We start from the raw sequence: 18,578 nt of genomic DNA, 5'->3' as shown, positions 1-18,578 counted from the left end.
TTCTAGCTTTGGTAGCTTACAGAATTATCACTTGAACAAGATAAATCCGCATGGGACGGATACAACCAATTTAGAGGGTGGATAAAGCCAATAAAATAGGAAAAAAATGATAATTTATAAAAACTTATTTATTTAGTCTAAGGATAAAAGATTTTGAAAAAAATTTATAAAAGTTAGGGAGGTGATTTTTTTTTAAAAAAAAAGCCAAATTGCACTATTTACATTATAACTAAAAAACAAAGATTATAAATCACCTCCCTAAAAAGAAGCGGCTCTTGTTAAGGAGAAATTTAGGGTTTGTTTAAACTAGAGAGATAACACCCTGGTGAATTTGTGATAAGTATATAAAGTAATTATAGAGAATGTCTTTTTTATAAAATTTGGAATCCAGTTAATGAAAATTATGGGTTAATTACATATAAAATCACTATCTTTATACGTTTTTTTTTTATTTTAATCACATTTTTTAAAAAGTGTGAAATAAATCACCATCTTTTAATTTTTTGCAAATCTATCACCGATGAGAAAATTCAGTGTCTTTTTTCTCTCAAATAAATGTCCTAATCTGGCTAATACCCTAATTAACACAAAAAATACCTTCTTCTCACTATTTTCTTATTGATTCTAGTTGTTGAGTCGATAAAAATACACATAATTTTCACATTCGTGATAGATTTGCAAAAAAAAGTGATAATTTTATTCGATACTTGTTAAAGGACATGATTAAAATGAAAAACGTGTAAATGTAGTTTCGATTGCAAGAAAGATTCAAGAAATTAAGGATTAGGGTTTCAGTCGGTAGTTATATTTGGATGCATACTAATGAATGATTTACATCATTGTTTTGTTTTATAGAATGCTCATTTGTAAACTATGAACTCACTCAGTTTCGACTAACCCCGTTGTTTTAAACATTTTTAGGTGAATAGTCTTTTTGACGTGACGTATTTCTATCCTTGCTTCAGATGTCTGTTTAGAAGTATGTACAAAGAAAGTGTTATCGATAGTGTTGTAGTAGACTAGTCCTAGATGTATATGTGGTTTTGTCAAACGGTTTTATGTATCTTTACACTCTGATGCTTGGCAAACTTGAATAGTTCAACTACGCTTTAAACCGTTTGTTTTTTATGTGTGAAATAGGGCAATACTTGATGTGGCATCGCATTATAAGACCTAGTTTCCATGTACAGTTTTCAGAATGTAAATAGATGTTCGACATCATATCATTTTAAAAGCTTTTTTGGAAACGCTTGCATGATTGCTTTATGATTGTATCGCGAAAAGTTATAGTGGTTTTAGGTTTGCTACGGATTTTGGAGCTAACACTCCCATTCTCTAGCGCCGGTCTCAGCTCAAGATTTCAGGTCGTGACAATAAATTTATGTTTTATTAAAATTTAATATAAATAAATTTTAAATATTATTCACTAATATAATTCATATCCACTTACATTTCTACTTATAATATTAACATAACTTAAAATTTTCTTCTTCTAATAAATTTATATTTGCTTAGTTATGTATACTAGTTATTATATCCATAATATATTAAGTCTTATGAATAAAAACATAAATTAAATAATTAAATCTACTCACATCAACTAAATATCTAAAAATCGAGTGTATTCACTCTTTTTTATGAGAGTGGGTTATAAATATTTAAATGTGTAATTTTTATTTTAACCAAAATTCATTAAGTAAAAGGTCATTTTTATCTAATCAAATCATCATAATATGTAACTCTCCCTACATTGGTTATGCCTGACGCTGGACATAAGAGTCACCTGAAAAATATGTCAATGGAAAAATAATTTTTATTTGATTGATAAAAATGTGTGCTGAACGGTATAGTTTAACCGCTACAACTACATCTTCCACCAGTACAAGTTCCAATTCCACAATTTGGAGGACATAGAGATATGCAATCTTTATCACCGTGACAGTAAACTGTAGAACAATAAGGATGTTTGTCGACACCTTTGTGATCAGCATAGTCTCTTTCATTTTCGTATGTCATTGCGAGTATAATGCCTGTAAAATAAATTAAATTTTAAAAGAAAGATAATGATAATTATCCTATTAAAAATTTAAATTATAAAACAAACTGAATTTGTATTCGATTTGATTCAACTTAAAATAAATGAAATTATTACTTACTTAGGTATGACCTGATTTTGAATATAATATAGAAATCTAAAATAATATATTATATCGTAAATGACTTGTACCAACAACGTCAAACTATTCAGATACAATTTACTTGAAATGAAAGAAATACTTACAGTGTGATACAATAAAAAATAATATTGCCATCTTCAAACAAGTTTTTGCCATCTTCTTTTTTATTTGTGATTTTTGAAATATAAAATAATATACTTCCTTATTCAAGAAATACTATTCCTTACTTAGTTGTGATTTTTGAACCTCCCATATATTTTAATTGGTATTTATAGGGCAGCAAGACAGGAATTAACTTTAACACTAATTTACTTACTACTTTACTTAATTTGGCCAAATTATGACATAATTGTTGATTGTATGAATTGTTGGAGCTGTTATGGACATTTTATGTTTACAAGGTAACTAAAATCTTTATAAAGAATTTATTTACAGAAAATGCAAGAAATCCAATAAAACTTGATTTGTTTTTATTGGCAATGAAAAAAAAATTTATGTTTGAGCTGTTTTTGGTTCTTTTTCCTTCATGAGGAAAATGCAGCAACCTGAAGCCACAGTTTAGAAATTATGATATTTTTTGTAAAACTGAAATATTAAAAGCCTAATGGCTTAAAAAAAAACTCCGATCTTATAGCCCTTTTCGATTCTATACTGACGTTAAAAATTTATAAATTTTATCCTATTTTATATTTTATCATTTCAATTGCACCATACGAGACGTCTCCGAAGACGTCTCGCATCATATGGGACGTCTCCGGAGGACGTACACATAAATATCTTGATAAAGAGGTAAAAAAGAGAGCGATATTTAATAATTTAGGGCAGTATTTAGCAACACCCATACAATATCTCAATTAGGATTATGCTTGACTCTTTCATGTCAAAATTAAAAGGCTTATCCCCTTAAAATCCCCCCACCTTTTACCCCCATTTCATTTGCACCCTCACGTTGTAAAACCACCAAATATACCCAAATTACGACCTTTCACTTTCAATTGTACCCTCAAGCATTAAATTGACCTCTTTTTATTTGAAAAATGTTCAAATCAATACTTTAAATTTTAGCATATATTTTAAAATAGGACTTAATAATTTATTTAAAACAAAAATAAACCTATTTTTTCAAGTGAAAAGAGATCAATTTAATGCTTGAGGGTGCAATTGAAAGTGAAAGGTCATAATTTGGGTATATTTGGTGGTTTTGCAACGTGAGGGTGCAAACGAATTGGGGGTAAAAGGTGAGGGGTTTTTAAGGGGATAAGCCAAATTAAAATGACGTCGTAGTATCCATCTAATCTCAGCCATCCATCTCTCGACACATTTACCACTCACTACTTCATAAAATCACCTCCATCATTCCCAATTTACACAACGAAACCCTAATCCCCTCAAAACACAGCCCTAATCAAAATCTCTCTCAATTAAAAATTGAAGACTGGTAGATGATAGATTAGCAATCATTCAATGATCCCTTTAAATTATTCCTCAATTTTCAGCTTTTGGAAGCTATTATTTGGTGTATAAATTAAAGTGTATATATTTTCATTGTTTTGCTTTAATTTGTTTTAAAATGCACCCAATAGCCCCTTGATTCTTAAAGTCACAGATTTAAGGAATTAACGAGTAAAGGGTATTTCATGGTGCTATATTAACTCAGGCAAACAAATAACACAGCTCCTGTGCTGTTTTATTAGTGCTTGAGAGTTTTATTTGCCTTAAAAAAATTAAAAATTTGTACTTTATTTTTAAAATGCATTGCCAAAATGATGAGTTTGTTTAGATCTGAATTCAATTTTAGATGTTGAATCACATCTTGTGTTTTATGGTCTTCAAAGTTCTCTGATTGGCTCTAATAATTGTGGAATGTGGGCACCAAAATTCATAGCCTGTTATATTTTGTTTATTCAGGCTTTACGAGCATGGTGCGATATTGATGTATTTTTTTGGTTTTGTTCAAGGAAACTTAATTGTTCTTCTTTGGTTCTGTTTCATTACAATTCTGAAGAACATGTGTTAACTCTGCTTTGAATAGTATTATTTCGTATTTTAGCAAAATTTGATTGTTTGATGGTCATTATATGTGTTGTAACCTTGTGTAAGTGGTGATCTGTTCAATGCGGTTTTTATCGCTTGTTGATTTGAAGTCGGTAATTTTACTTGATACCATTATTGTCTTTATAAGTTTGATTTGAGAAAGTTGAAGCAATGAAAAAGATGCTAGAAAACGGGCCATTAGGTCTCGGTATGGCTCTTGATGGTTGCAAGATTGCTGCTTTAAGTTTTAATGCATTTTGGCAACTGTTTTTTTCTTTTTGTGTCAAAATTAATCACATTGGTCAGTCTTTTGATGTGGAGGCAAAGAAAAAATGATGAGATTATAATGGCTGAATTCAATCAATGTGGAATTTTATACCATACTGGTCTTCAAAGTTCTCTGATGTCTTTGCTTCATGTCTGACTATTGTTTAAAAAAATTGGTTTTGAAAGAAGGTTATTATATTGTGCTCTGTTCTGAACTAATTTTTTTGGCAAGGTTGTGCATAATTTTGGCTAATAGCTGCTTGTTCCAAATTTTACTTGTCAATAATGGTATCTTTATTTGAATAGTATCGGCTGTTTGATGCTTCTAACTTCTAGGTGATATTGATTCCACAGTGAGGTGGGGTTGGGCTACAACAGAATGTAGGTACTTTGGTGATTTGTGTGCGTGAAGTTGTGTTTGCATAGAAGAGAAACAATTGAACATGTTGACAAAGATATAAGTGAAATCACATTTTTTACAAGAATTCTTTATCAATATAAAGTTTTCAAGTTTCATAAGTATTTTCGAAACAGAAATGAAATTTCAGAAACTTATTTCGATAAATATCTATACAATATAGGTATATATGAGTTTCCATGGGCGGTCTTTGTTGGTAACATGTCTTATGGTTGGTTTTTTGGTACACTTTGTGATACCATTGCTAACTTTCTAATCTATCTTGTTGCAAAGCATGTTTTTTGGTACACTAGTTTGCATTTTGTATTCCTATTGGCTGTTTCAAACCAGTTATGGTGATTACTTCATCATATGTATTTCTGTTCTAGTTCGGTCTGTTTATAGAGTTTTTGCTGTTTGCTAAAGTAGAGGGAGGACCGAGTTGTGTCGATAACATGACATGCAATTTACTCGTTGGGTGTGAAACAATAAAGAGTTTTATCAATTGACAGATTGTTGTGAAGTTGTGTGATAGTTATTTGGCTATGCTTAATATATTATGTGTGTATTCTGAGGAATGTGCCGTTTTAGCCTCAAAAATAATACAATGGTTATGTGATGTTGTATGTTGATAATACTCCATCCCTATCAAAATAATAGATGGTTGGTACAAATACACAAATTTAATTGGTGAAATTTAATTTTGGTAAAATCCATATGAAGGGTAATATTTTTTGCTTAGGAAGTCCCTTGTACTGTTTTTTTATTAATTTATTAAAAGCACATGCCAGATAAATAATGGTCAAAGGATCAATTCACCTCTTAACTTGCCACGAAAGATCAATCCAAATTTGAAAATGCAGTCAAAAGAATTCTCAATTTGGCAAAATGGATTAAAGCATTTAAATAAGTGGGATATCACCCTTTTATTATGCAAAATTGGATCAATTTATCTTTCCATTCCGATTGCATTCTCCACTCCGTTTCAATTTTCCAACCGATGCACACCCACTAAAAATTTGTCTTCGTCTTAAAAGGAGCAGTGCTCCTCCTCACCGGAGAAGGAGCAGCCGCTCCTTCTCAGGTGTGGAGGAGCTCAATTGGGAAGGAGCAAATCGCTCCTCATTGAGGAGCAATTGTTCCTTCTTCGGCGAGGAGGAGCACGACTCCTCAGACGACAACGGTTTTTATCGGGTCAAGGGATGAAAAAAGTATAATTTTTTTTTTTAAATTTTAATTTAAAAAATTATTTAATATATGAATTTTTAAATTGCAGGAATTTTTTTTTGAAACATTAATTTGAATAATTCAAAAAGTATTAAGGATTATTTTAGATTTTTTTTATCTTTTTTTTTATGAAGAGTGCATTAAATGCTTTGTAAGAGTGGGCGAAGGGTATATTTGCTCCGGTTTGGCATAGTGGTGGATTTGTTTGATCCTGTTTCACGATTTGGTCATTTTACTTTTTTGTGTCAAGTTGAGGGGGTGAATTGATAGTTTGTTCGATAAATAATTAGCAAAATCCATTAATGTTTAGTTGGATATAAAATGAGAATATTATGATATATTTAAATATAACTCATTTAACAATTTAAATAGGCCTAATTATCTTTCTTAAAAAAATAGGGCTAATTATTTTTTAAATTAAAATCTTTACATGTTTTATCAATTACGACCAAACTTTTTAATTTTTACAAATATGTCCAATTTGAATTTTTTTTGAGCAATTGTAATCAAAATTTTGAAATGTAATTTTTAAATCCATACATTTATATTTTTTTATCAATTACGAAAAAATTTAAAAAATTATTTAACTTTTGAAAAAAGTAATATAAACGTTTGGTCGCAATTGATAAAAAAAATTGAAGATTTGAATTTAAAAATTATATTTATAATTTTTTGTCAATAATTGCAAAAAAAAAGCTTTCAAATTAGAAATAATTATAAAAATTAAGAAGTTGAGTCATAATTGGCAAATATTTAAATTTTAAAAATGGTCAGGCCACTTAAATCTGATTCATTTAACTGCCGAAGTCAAAATTTCAAACTATGAATATTTTATAACTCATTTAAAAAATTTAAATTCCACTCAAACTCGAAATTAATATATTTTAGTGAACACCTAAATGAACTTTGACAGAAAAAAACACCTAAATGAACAATATACTTTAAATAAAACAGATAATGTAGATAAGTAATCATTTATGATTAGTATCTGCAAAATTCAATGTATAATGTTGTCAACATACTACACCTTAATTATGGTGATCTATATATGAGCAGTATTGCAGCTTCACCGAACAACAAAAACTTACTAGTTCTTGTGTATTGCAGAACTAAAAGAGAACAAATCAATGGCAGCTAACACTTCATTGAAGCTAGCTTTCGTCGTTGCTCTACTAATCGTCGGATGTTGTTAGTTTCTCTACTCCATACATAAACTCTATTTCTCTAAAATTCCCTCTGTTTAACCTGATTAAAAAGGTTTTTTTTTTATTAATTTGGTTCGGTCAATAAATTTTTACGGTTAAATTTTTGAAAGTCCATTTAATTTTGAATTTTTATCACTTCAATTATATTAACCAACTTATTTGATTACAATTAAAAGTTAAAATATTCAATTTGATCAACTCGATATGATTTTATCCGAGACTGTTCGGTCATCTCTACTAACATAGTCTTTTCCTTAGTAATTAATTAATTCATAGTAATGATAAATTGAACTTATTTTAGATTATATGATTTATTACTTTTCAACTTTGATTATTTTATGTAAGTGGAAATGATTTATATGTGCAGATGGGCATATGATGGCTGATGATTATAAGAACAGATTGGGACCTGTAATTTCTTTCCGTTGCAGAAAAAATTCTGATTGTAAAGGTAAAAACAAATGCTGAAAATTTCAAATGTATTTGCACTCTTAATGATCCACACTCTGCTGAAAAAATATGAATTATGATCAGGACATTCAATATAATGATTGTATCAATAAATGGGCGAATAATATGAAAACATTCTGATTGTAAGAGTAAAACAATTTCTTTTTAACATGTCATGATCTTACTCAATAATAATGTGAAAATCAGATTTACTAAGAGATTGTATTACTGTTTTAGATAGCTTATCACATCCACGAAACTATTTTTTTTAACCGAGATAGATATATCCACGAAGACCATAATTACTAGTAATTATCTAATTTTTATTATCTAATCTATCAAACTTTGTTGTAAAAACAATGAAACTAAAAGCCAAAACATGCTATAATTAATTGAAAGCTATTAAACACAACAAACTTTCAAAATAAATAACAAATATGGAAATTAATGTAGATTAGAATCCTAAGTATTATAAGTGATCAAAAGCATGTATATGGTTTCTCAACCTATATAAACACATTATAAATCAAGACTCCAAATTTTATCAATTCAAGCATAGTTATGTTTTAAGAATAATCTTCATTAAATCAAAACAATCATCTGCAAACGAATTTAATGTTCATCCAATCTAAATTTAGAAAAAAATATTATATAAAACTACAAGAAAAGTTAAAGATAAAAAAACAAGGAACCGTTATTTATCAAAAAAAAAAAGTAATCGTTTTATTAATTACTTTTTAAAAACAGTGTTTCCGAAACGTTGTAAACTGTGTTATAGAAACTATTTGAAATCCTTTTACAAAAATGTTTTAGAAACGGTCGCAAACTTTATCTCTTGAAACCATTTAAAATTGTGTTTTAGAAGTAGTTGCAAACTGTTTTTTTAGAAACCTTTTATTTTTTTAGAAGTTGTTCTTAAAAATTGTTGCAAACTCCAATTTTTAAAAACTGTTTGAAACTATTTCATTAGATAAATACGGTGGAACTAGATTTAAAGTAGAAACAAAAGCACAAAAATAAGAACATAAAGCCTAACATGCGTTGGAGTAGACTTTTCAAATTTTTGGTTTGAGGTTAAATTTTACGGATATTTTAGGGGTTTTTTTTTTGTAAACATTTCCAACTCCAATACTCTTTGAAAGTGTGGTAAACTCAGTTGCTTCATTCAATGAATAACGTTGTACTTATACAGATTACAGGAGTTGTAGTTCTAGAGCTATACAAATACTACTAGATAAATACAAAGGGTTATGTAGTTGTATCAAACTATACAAGTGTAATGGTTATCCTTATCAGTAGGAAGTTATCCTTATCATTCCCCCTCAAGATGAACTTGGTTTGTCTTCAATCTTCATCTTGTCACAAAAATGTTGAAACCGTGATATGGAAAGAGCTTTGGTGAAGACATCAGCAATCTGGTCCTTGGTCGAGATGTAGGAGACTTGAAGTTCATTTTTGGCAACTTTATCACGAACAAAATGAAAATCGATCTCGAGATGCTTAGACCGAGAATGAAAAATGGGATTGGCTGTTAAGTATGTGGCACTGATGTTGTCACACCATAGAACAGGTTTGGTAGAACATGGAAAACCAATTTCACGAAGCAAGGCAACTAACCAATTTAGTTCAGAAACAGCAGCTGCAATGGCTCGATATTCAGCTTCCGTGGAAGATCTTGCAACCGTTCGCTGCTTCTTCGAGCTCCAAGATACTAGATTTGAACCGAGATATATGGCATAACCAGTTGTAGACTTTCGGTCATCAAGATTGCCACCCCAATCAGCATCACTGTAAAGTGATATAGCAGGAGAAGAACTTGCTGCAATGAACAATCCCTTTGATTTAGTAGCTTGAAGATAACGAAGAATGCGTTTAACAGCACTCCAATGATTTGAAGTAGGAGCATGCATGTATTGAGAAATCCGATTCACTGAGTACGACACATCAGGTCGTGTTAAGGATAAATACTGAAGCATGCCAACAATACTACGAAAGAGCATTCCATCAGTAAATGGTTCACTGTCACCGAGCTTCAGCTGTTGGTGAGTGCAAGAAGGCGTGGAAACACCATTGGCAGTGTGCATATTCACCTTTTTGAGTATATCTTGTATGTACTTCTGTTGAGACAAATGAATGCCGTTTGGTAATGACTGAACTTCAATACCAAGAAAGTATTTTAAGGAACCCATATCCTTGAGCAACAAGTCTTTGCTTAGAGACCGAACCAGATTTGTCAAGAATGAATCATGACTGCCGGTCAGAATAATGTCGTCAACATAAATCAAGAAAAAAGCTTGAACATTGCCATGACTGTAATAGAACAATGATGAATCTGTTTTGGAACCAGTAAAGCCGTGCTTGACAAGTCTGTCAGTGAGACAAGTGAACCATGCTCGTGGTGCTTGCTTGAGGCCATAGAGAGACCGTTTAAGATGACAAACAAGATGAGGCTGAGCTTTATCAATGAAGCCTGGTGGTTGTTCCATGAAGACATCCTCCGTAAGGGTACCATGCAAAAAGGCATTGCTGACATCCAACTGTTTTATCGGCCAACGCCGGCTGACTGCAATGGATAAAATGAGCCGGATTGTAGTTGGTTTGATAACAGGACTGAAGGTGTCTTTGAAATCCAGACCGGGACATTGATGATAACCCTTAGCAACCAAACGGGCTTTGTAACGTGAGATCGTTCCATCAGCGTTACGTTTGATACAAAAGATCCATTTGCAGCCAATAATGTTAATTTGAGAGGTGGGTACTACCAATTCCCATGTTCCAGTGTGAATAAGAGCATTGAACTCCTCTTCCATTGCTTTTCTCCAATGAGGGATTTTAATGGCTTGAGAGTAACATGTTGGTTCCTGCTCTTCAACTATTTCGGTATAGGAAGTGAGAGTCTTTGGCTTAGAGTTCCCTGTCATGGAACGTGTGATGATCTGTTTAGTGGAGGGAACAGGTGGTGGAGCTGCAGGAGAAATAGCAGCAGTGGTAAGTGCAGGACCGATGATAGGCGGGACAGTGTGTAATGGTGTTTCTCGGTCTGGTGGTGATGATGGCGGGTTGGTCTGTTGACAGGGCAGGTTTGTGTTTGGCAGGATGGGGACCAGAACTGGTGTGGTAGTTTTTGAGCTTGAATTGCTGACAGAGGCCGGAACATGCATCTCACGGAACGGGAAAATCTGTTCATCAAAAATAACATGGCGTGAGATAAAGAATTTATTTGAATGAATATCCAAACATTTATAACCTTTATGTAATTTGCTATAACCAAGAAAGACACATTTCCTCGATCGAGGTTCAAGTTTATGTTTGGAGTAGGGACGAAGCCAAGGGTAGCATAAACAACCAAAAATGCGAAGTTGATGTAAGTCAGGTTTATGTCCAAATAATAGTTCATATGGAGAAGCATTATTTAAGCGTGGAGTAGGAAGCCTGTTAATTAAATAAACAGCAGCATCGAAAGAATGTATCCAATGTGTTTGAGGTACAGCAGCATGATTTAGTAAAGCTAAACCTGTTTCGACAACATGTCGATGTTTCCGTTCAGCACAACCGTTTTGTTCAGGTGTGTACGGACAAGAGCTTCGCTGTGTAATGCCATGATCACTGAGATATTTAGTGAGAGCTTGATATTCACCTCCCCAATCTGCCTGAAATGATTTTATCGATGTACCAAAGAATTTTTCCACAACATGTCTAAATTTGATAAAGGTACTTAATACTTCAGACTTAAAACGAATAAAGAAAAGCCATGAATATTTGCTGAAATGATCATAAAATAAGACATAATAACGAGTGCCATCAGGGGATGAAACAGGACTAGGACCCCAAACATCAGAACAAATTAATTCAAGAGGACTCGATGCTTTATATGTAGAAACAGGAAAAGGTTGTTTAGTAATTTTACTAACACAACACGCATGACATAAATTTGAAACTAAAAACGGACTGACTCGAATAGAATTTCTATCTAAAAGGTGCTTGACTGTTCTGACAGAGGCGTGACCCAGACGTGCATGCCAAGTATCTAGAGTTGCGAGATATGCTTGCTGCTTTGGTGGAGTCTGAAAAGAGATAGGATAAAGACCATGATTATTCGGGCCTCTGTGAAGTACTTGGTTCGTGCGGATATCCTTCACAAGAAAATGGTTAGGAAAGAATTCAAGAGAAACATCATTAGTACGTGTAAAAGAACTAACAGACAATAAGTTCTTATGAATATGTGGGACATGTAAAATGTTCTTTAATGAATAATCCTTTGCATTAAGGGAAACAGAATTATGACCAATATGAGTAATGGGAATAGATTTACCATTGCCAATTGTTACTTCTTCATGACCAGAATAGTCATTGTGAATTCCCAGATTTTCCATGTCTGAGGTGAGATGATGCGTTGCCCCGGAGTCAACAATCCAGGAGTGATGAGTGTTTGGTCCTGTAGCAGCAAGATTGCCAGATGGTTTGGTTGGATTGTTTTGGCGGTTGTCTTGAGTTCGTGGTGAAGGACATTGGCGAGAGTAATGACCAGTGCCTTTACAGTTAAAACAGGTGATGATGGGTGGTTCAGTGTAGTGAGATGGAGGAGTAGGCGAATAACCTGTTGAGTAAGAAGCCTGGCGACCTCGGCCACGATAGCCACGACCACGCCCTCGGCCTCGCGAGTTTGAATTGGACCGAGAAGCAAAATGAGCAGTTGGTGCTGGAGCAGGAACTGAATTGTCATCATCTTTGAGTTGGATTTCTTCACTCAATAAGAGACCAAATAAATCATCATAGCTGACTGATTCGAGTCGAGCTTCAAGAGATCGGATAAAGGGACGGTATGCCGAACCCAGACCATGAAGGATAGATTCCACCAGATCGTCATCCTCCACGGTGTGTTGAAGAGCAGCAAGCTGGTCTGCAATTCCCTTAGCCCGCTGCATGTACAATGCTATACCTTCGTTGTCACGTTTCAACTCACGCAATTGATTCTTCAATTGCCGTACCTGAGCACGTGAACCAGATGCAAAAGCTGTCTCTAGCTTTTTCCAAGCCTGTCGAGCGGTGTGTGCGCCGACCACCTGAGAAATAACATTCTCCGAGAGAGATGACACAATCCAGCTTAAAACCAGCTGGTCTCTCTTATACCATTCCAAATATTCTGGATTTGGAGATCCCGTTGTAGTTGATGATGATGGAGGATTTGCGGAACCATCAATATGATGAAAAAGGTTGTTAGATCGTAACAATGGTAGAACTTGAGTTTGCCATAGCAGATAATTGGTGGAGGTAAGTTTCAAGGTTATTTGAGAAGCAAGGTTCATTGGGGGAAGAGCAGCAAAAGATGATGGTGCGGAAGTGATTGCCTGTGTAGACATGGTTTAGTTTTTCACAGAAAAAAAATGTTGGCTGTTTGCCCTGACCTGCTCCGATACCATGAAAGTGTGGTAAACTCAGTTGCTTCATTCAATGAATAACGTTGTACTTATACAGATTACAGGAGTTGTAGTTCTAGAGCTATACAAATACTACTAGATAAATACAAAGGGTTATGTAGTTGTATCAAACTATACAAGTGTAATGGTTATCCTTATCAGTAGGAAGTTATCCTTATCACTCTTGACTCAAGTTATGGCTCAATTAGTAAGATATATCTGAAAAATAAAAAAATAAGCATAGATTACATTAAAACTTGTAAATAAAATAAACAAAGATTGAAAACTACTAAATAAGAAAACATGCATATTAAACACAATCTAAAACAACCTGAAACACTAACTAACTAACTAACTAACCTCTAAATAAGTGCTTATTTAACAGTGATCATATTGTCAACACACTACACCTTAATTTATGTGTGTGTGTGAGGGAGAGCAATATTGTGCTTAATTCACCAAAAAACAAACACTTAAATTTAATAGTTCTTGTGGATTGCAAAACTTAAAGAGATTAATCAATGGCAGCTAACACTTCATTGAACCTGACCTTCTTCGTTGTTCTACTATTTGTTGGATGTTGTAAGTTTCTCTCTCTCAATTTGACATTAACATATAGTGTGTGATCATTCAAACGATTAAATCTAATTAACAGGTTTAATTGATTTATTTCAATAAAAAAATCTAATTAATTTAGTTTGATCAAGAAATTTTCTAGTTTGATTAAGGTTAAAAAGTTTCAAAAAGCATTTAATTTTTAATTTTTTATTATTGGTTTTAATTGAATTAACCAAATACTTGATTATAATTAAAAATATTTTAAAAAATTAATTTTAATCGACTCGATCCGATTTTAACCGAATAGACTGTTTGATCATCTCTACTAGTATTATCTTTTCATTAGTAATTACTTAATTAATTCATATGAAATGACAATTGAGCCTATTTGACTATGCGGCATAGTTCAAAAACTAAGATTTTTTTCAGTAACGGGGGACATCTCATATATGAGAAATTCTTAGGTAGACTCAGTCCACCACGTCATCCATGGACTAAGCTTATCACGTAATGACATGTCATTAAAATGATGGCAATCTTTAGTATGTAAAAAATATAGGGGTGTGCATTTGTTTTTTTTTTTTTGGTTTGGTTCGGAAGTAAAATTATCAAAACAGATATAGTTTTTAAAGATTTACAAACCAGTCGGAATTTTAACCAAAAAAATTCAGTTTGGTATGGTTCGTTTTTAGTTTTACCGAAATATGTTTTTTTTAGAATTTACTCATAAAAATAAAAAAAATAAAAAAATGGAAAATTTAAATTTAAAAACTAAATCTAAGTCACATTATAATGTCTTATGCACTATAACGTTTAAATATAAAAGGACATAGTTTTATTTTTAATAAAATCATAGTAACTTTTTTTTTTAAATCAATAAATTTTAAATATATCGATTTTTCGATTTTTTTGGTTTTTTAAAGTTCAAAATCGAACCGAACGGAAATGTATGAAAAAAAAAATCATATTTTCAAAACTGAACCAACTATTTTCAAATCATATTTTTGTAATGAGAATTCACTCTAATAATTCTGGACTATAATGACCAGTAGTCTAGTTCCAATCACTCTGTTTATTAGGAATGGTGTAGCCTGAGTTTGAACTCACGACCATGGCGTCAGATGACTGAAATTTAGACTATTAGACTAAATCTGTGCGAAATATGTAGGCTCTTTTAGTATATTATTCTGGCTCTATTTCTGTTAACTTTTTTTAATTTAATTTTACATTAACTGATATGTTACTTTTATATATTTATTATTTTACGTAAGTGAAAATGATTTGTATGTACAGATGGGCATATGGTAGCTGATATTTATAAGAACAGACTGGGACCTGTAATTTCATTCCATTGCAGAAAGGATTCTAATTGTAAGAGTAAAAACAAATGCTTGTGTGATCATTGCACTTGCCAAAAATTCAAATGTACTTGCTCTTAGTGATCCACACTGCTGAAAAAGCATGAATCATGATGAGGCCATTCAATATGATTGTATTAATAAATGAGGAATAATATGAAAAATTATGATTATAAGAGTAAATGATACTCAAAATTGTAAGCGAATAATATCAATAAAACAAATAATATAATAATAAATAAGAGTTGAACTCACAAAGAATTGTACTTAATAAAATAATTAATTATTATTTGAACTAACGAATATTAGATATTTTTGAGTTTTTTAATTAAATTAATAAAAACAGAAAATATAAATAATATAAATTAATAATAATAACAAATAACCTAGAATATTATTTTCGTATGAATTCTCAATGCCTTAAAAATCCAATTCAAATCAATCAATTTTAGTTATTACATACAGTGGAAGATAGATCGAAAATGACTAATCCCATTTTTCGGGCCGGTAGTCTATCATTTATAACATAATTGCCTCAAATTATTTTTATGTCACGGGTTATAGAGCAATAAAAAATAATCATAATTAGAATCAAAGCATTAACGATTAGTTATCCACATAGATCACATAATACAAAAAAGGTGGGTTGACTCATGTTTTGTGCTCTTCCAATTAAATCACTTAAATTCCATTCTCACAATTTAATCTAACTTCGAGTAATTACGAGCATTAAACTCAATAACAAAGAATTGCGTTAATGCATAAATATTTGTAAATTAGTTTTCATATATGTAAATTAGTTTTCAGAATTAAATCATGCATCCATACCACTCACAATATCCTAAGTCAATTATTTAGCTGGACATAACTAAATCAACCAACATAATTAAACAAATAAAAGAAATAACAAACTTTGAATTAAAACCTGCAAATATTCTGAACATAATAGCTTGAGTTCCACATTTAGAAACTTTAATCCGCAAAAAGCATAAACTAAGGACGAAAACAAAATTACTTTAAAACGATTGTTTCTAAAGCTCAAACAATGAAAAACTAGACTTAAGACTAAGTCTAACTAACTAATCACATAGCCTTGAACTGAACTTTATTTATAATAGTTTTGAAGGTTGAATTTTTGCGCTGAATCATTCTCCTTTTAGGATTAGGATTGAGTGTTGAATATGTAGAAAAACACTCCTAATTCAATTTTGATTTTGATTTTTAATGTTCTCAATCTTCTAGAAGTAGAATATTCCACCTTTTATGTTGTAAAAGAAGTTCGGGTCGAATTAGAATTGAGTCACGATAAATTTAACGCGTTTTATATAAATTGTTAGTCAAATTCTACTCACATGGCAATCCTGCCGAGATGAGGTATCCTCCTTCCCGAAGGGAGTTGTTTAGCTCGGCATGGCTGTTTTCCAGAGATGAATCATGCCAAGTTGATGATCCTGTCGTTCGGCAGGATTTGCTTCCTCTGCAGGATTGCTCTTCAGCGCCACTACTAACTTCAAAAAATCACAAGTCTTTCCACACACCTCCATATAACTTGATTCTTAATTCATTGAATATTCTGAAATGTTTAGTTTATATTTTATGAACACAAATTCATCATATATCTCTAAATTTTCCGAAATATCAAATTAATAGAGAAAGATCAAATCTGCAAGTGAGCAAATGTAATGCACAGTTTGCCAATTTTCAAAACTTGATAGGCTGAGATAGATAACTCTGAATGATGTAATGTTTGTTGTTTCGGAAATATGAGGATGTCTAATTTAATTATGTAAATAACACTTTCTCATTTGAAGTCTTGAAAAATGAAAAAACTACGAATTCACGAATAAGGACCAATTTGACATATTTTTTTTTTGTTTTTCTGCAATTTTCTTTGATTCTTAATTCATGGATTTCTTGCATAAATTACCTCTTTTCAAGGATAATTTCCTCAAAATAATTTATAATGCACACATTTTATTTAGACATACTACCAGAGTCCAGAGTACTTAAATGAATAAGATTCTTTATAAAGAAAAAGTGAATGTGGATAAGCAATGATTTATGATAGCATCTACAAAATCCAAAGTACAATAACATTGTCAACCCACTACACCTTCATTTTGGTGATCTATATATATCAGCAATAATGTAGCTTAATTCACCAAATAACAATGACTTTCTTGTTATTGTGTATTGCAAAACTAAAAGAGATCAATCAATGGCAGCTAACACTTCGTTGAAGCTAGCCTTCTTCGTTGCTCTACTACTTGTTGGATGTTGTAAGTTTCTCCCTGTCACACATACGCACACTCTTTTTTCTCTCTCAGTTTGACGGTAATATACAACGAGTGATCATCCGAACGGTTAAATCCAATTAATATATATTTAATAGAAATATTTCGGTTAACCTCAATTAATGTTTTTAGTTTGTTTAATTATTTTGGTTAGTTGGGTTTGATCGATAAATTATTTTAATATGATTACAATTAAAAGTTTTCAAAAATCAATTAATCGAGTTTACCAAATAATTTTATATTTCTTTATTTAAAAAGTTGTTCCTTATATTTTTATCAGTTTAACTAGATTAATAAACTAACTTGTTAAAAAATATATTAAAAGTTTAGTTTTGATTGAATTGTAGTTTTTTTAACCAAATTGATTATTTCATCACCCCTACTAATATAATATTTTCCTTATCCTTACTAATAAACTAATGGGTTAATTTTAGAATAAATTATCAATTTTAGCGTACTTTTAAATTTTAACATGAACTTTTAACTTTAGCAACTTAAACACAATTTTAAAATTTAAAATACGAAGCACTATGCAATTTTTTTTATGAAAATAATAATAATGTAGACGCCAGAATATATGGCACCACACTATATACCATGACACTATTCCCGCATACATAATTTATTTTCATAAAAAATTTACACAATATTTTGAATAGTAAAATATGACTGCGTTTATTTTGAATTTGACAAAATTAAAAAAATTATATTAAAATTATAAAATACGCTAAAATTCATCATTTGTTTTACAATTTCTCTTCAAATAACTGATATGAAATGATTTACTATTATATATGTGCAGATAAAGAATGTTTTGGTGCTGGTGGGGAGGGTGATGATAATGGAATTAACAGATTAGGACCTGTACTGTCATTTGGATGCAATACAACAGCAGATTGTGTGGGTAACAAATGTATCTTCTGTGACCGTTGCATTTGTCAGACAAATCTTCATTGTAAATGTGTTTTCCGTCGTCTTCATCCACCACCCGGTCCCTGAACTAAAATTTCAGGCTGATATGAGCCAAATTTATGTTTAATTAATAATCCTTTCTCAAAACATATTATAACATTCTCTGATGAGCGACTCTCTTTTGAAAGAATCTCGTGCGCCGGCCGCCGATGACAGGACAACTAAGAAGGCAAAATTCAGGGAGGGGGAGGACGATAACCCTACGAGTGCCATGTCCTTTAA

At 31.6% G+C, this 18,578-nt stretch overlaps 2 long non-coding RNA genes and 2 other non-coding genes across 4 annotated transcripts; all 4 read left to right on the top strand.

Moving 5' to 3' along the window:
* The first annotated feature begins 3,934 nt into the window (after positions 1–3,934).
* On the top strand, positions 3,935–4,025 carry LOC126676025 (small nucleolar RNA R160). Its single transcript, XR_007640202.1, has one exon. It is a non-coding gene; the product is annotated as a small nucleolar RNA R160 (small nucleolar RNA).
* A 511-nt stretch (positions 4,026–4,536) lies between these two features.
* LOC126676027 (small nucleolar RNA R160) lies at positions 4,537–4,620 on the top strand. The gene has a single exon (XR_007640204.1). It is a non-coding gene; the product is annotated as a small nucleolar RNA R160 (small nucleolar RNA).
* A 2,340-nt stretch (positions 4,621–6,960) lies between these two features.
* LOC126671822 (uncharacterized) lies at positions 6,961–7,809 on the top strand. The gene is made up of 2 exons (XR_007639137.1): positions 6,961–7,290; positions 7,675–7,809. It is a non-coding gene; the product is annotated as an uncharacterized LOC126671822 (long non-coding RNA).
* A 5,773-nt stretch (positions 7,810–13,582) lies between these two features.
* On the top strand, positions 13,583–15,273 carry LOC126671821 (uncharacterized). The gene is made up of 2 exons (XR_007639136.2): positions 13,583–13,756; positions 15,026–15,273. It is a non-coding gene; the product is annotated as an uncharacterized LOC126671821 (long non-coding RNA).
* Positions 15,274–18,578: the final 3,305 nt, after the last annotated feature.

This window comes from Mercurialis annua, linkage group LG3, assembly GCF_937616625.2.
Source record: "Mercurialis annua linkage group LG3, ddMerAnnu1.2, whole genome shotgun sequence".
NCBI classification, from domain to species: Eukaryota; Viridiplantae; Streptophyta; class Magnoliopsida; order Malpighiales; family Euphorbiaceae; genus Mercurialis; species Mercurialis annua.
This window is presented reverse-complemented; position numbering and strand designations above follow the sequence as displayed.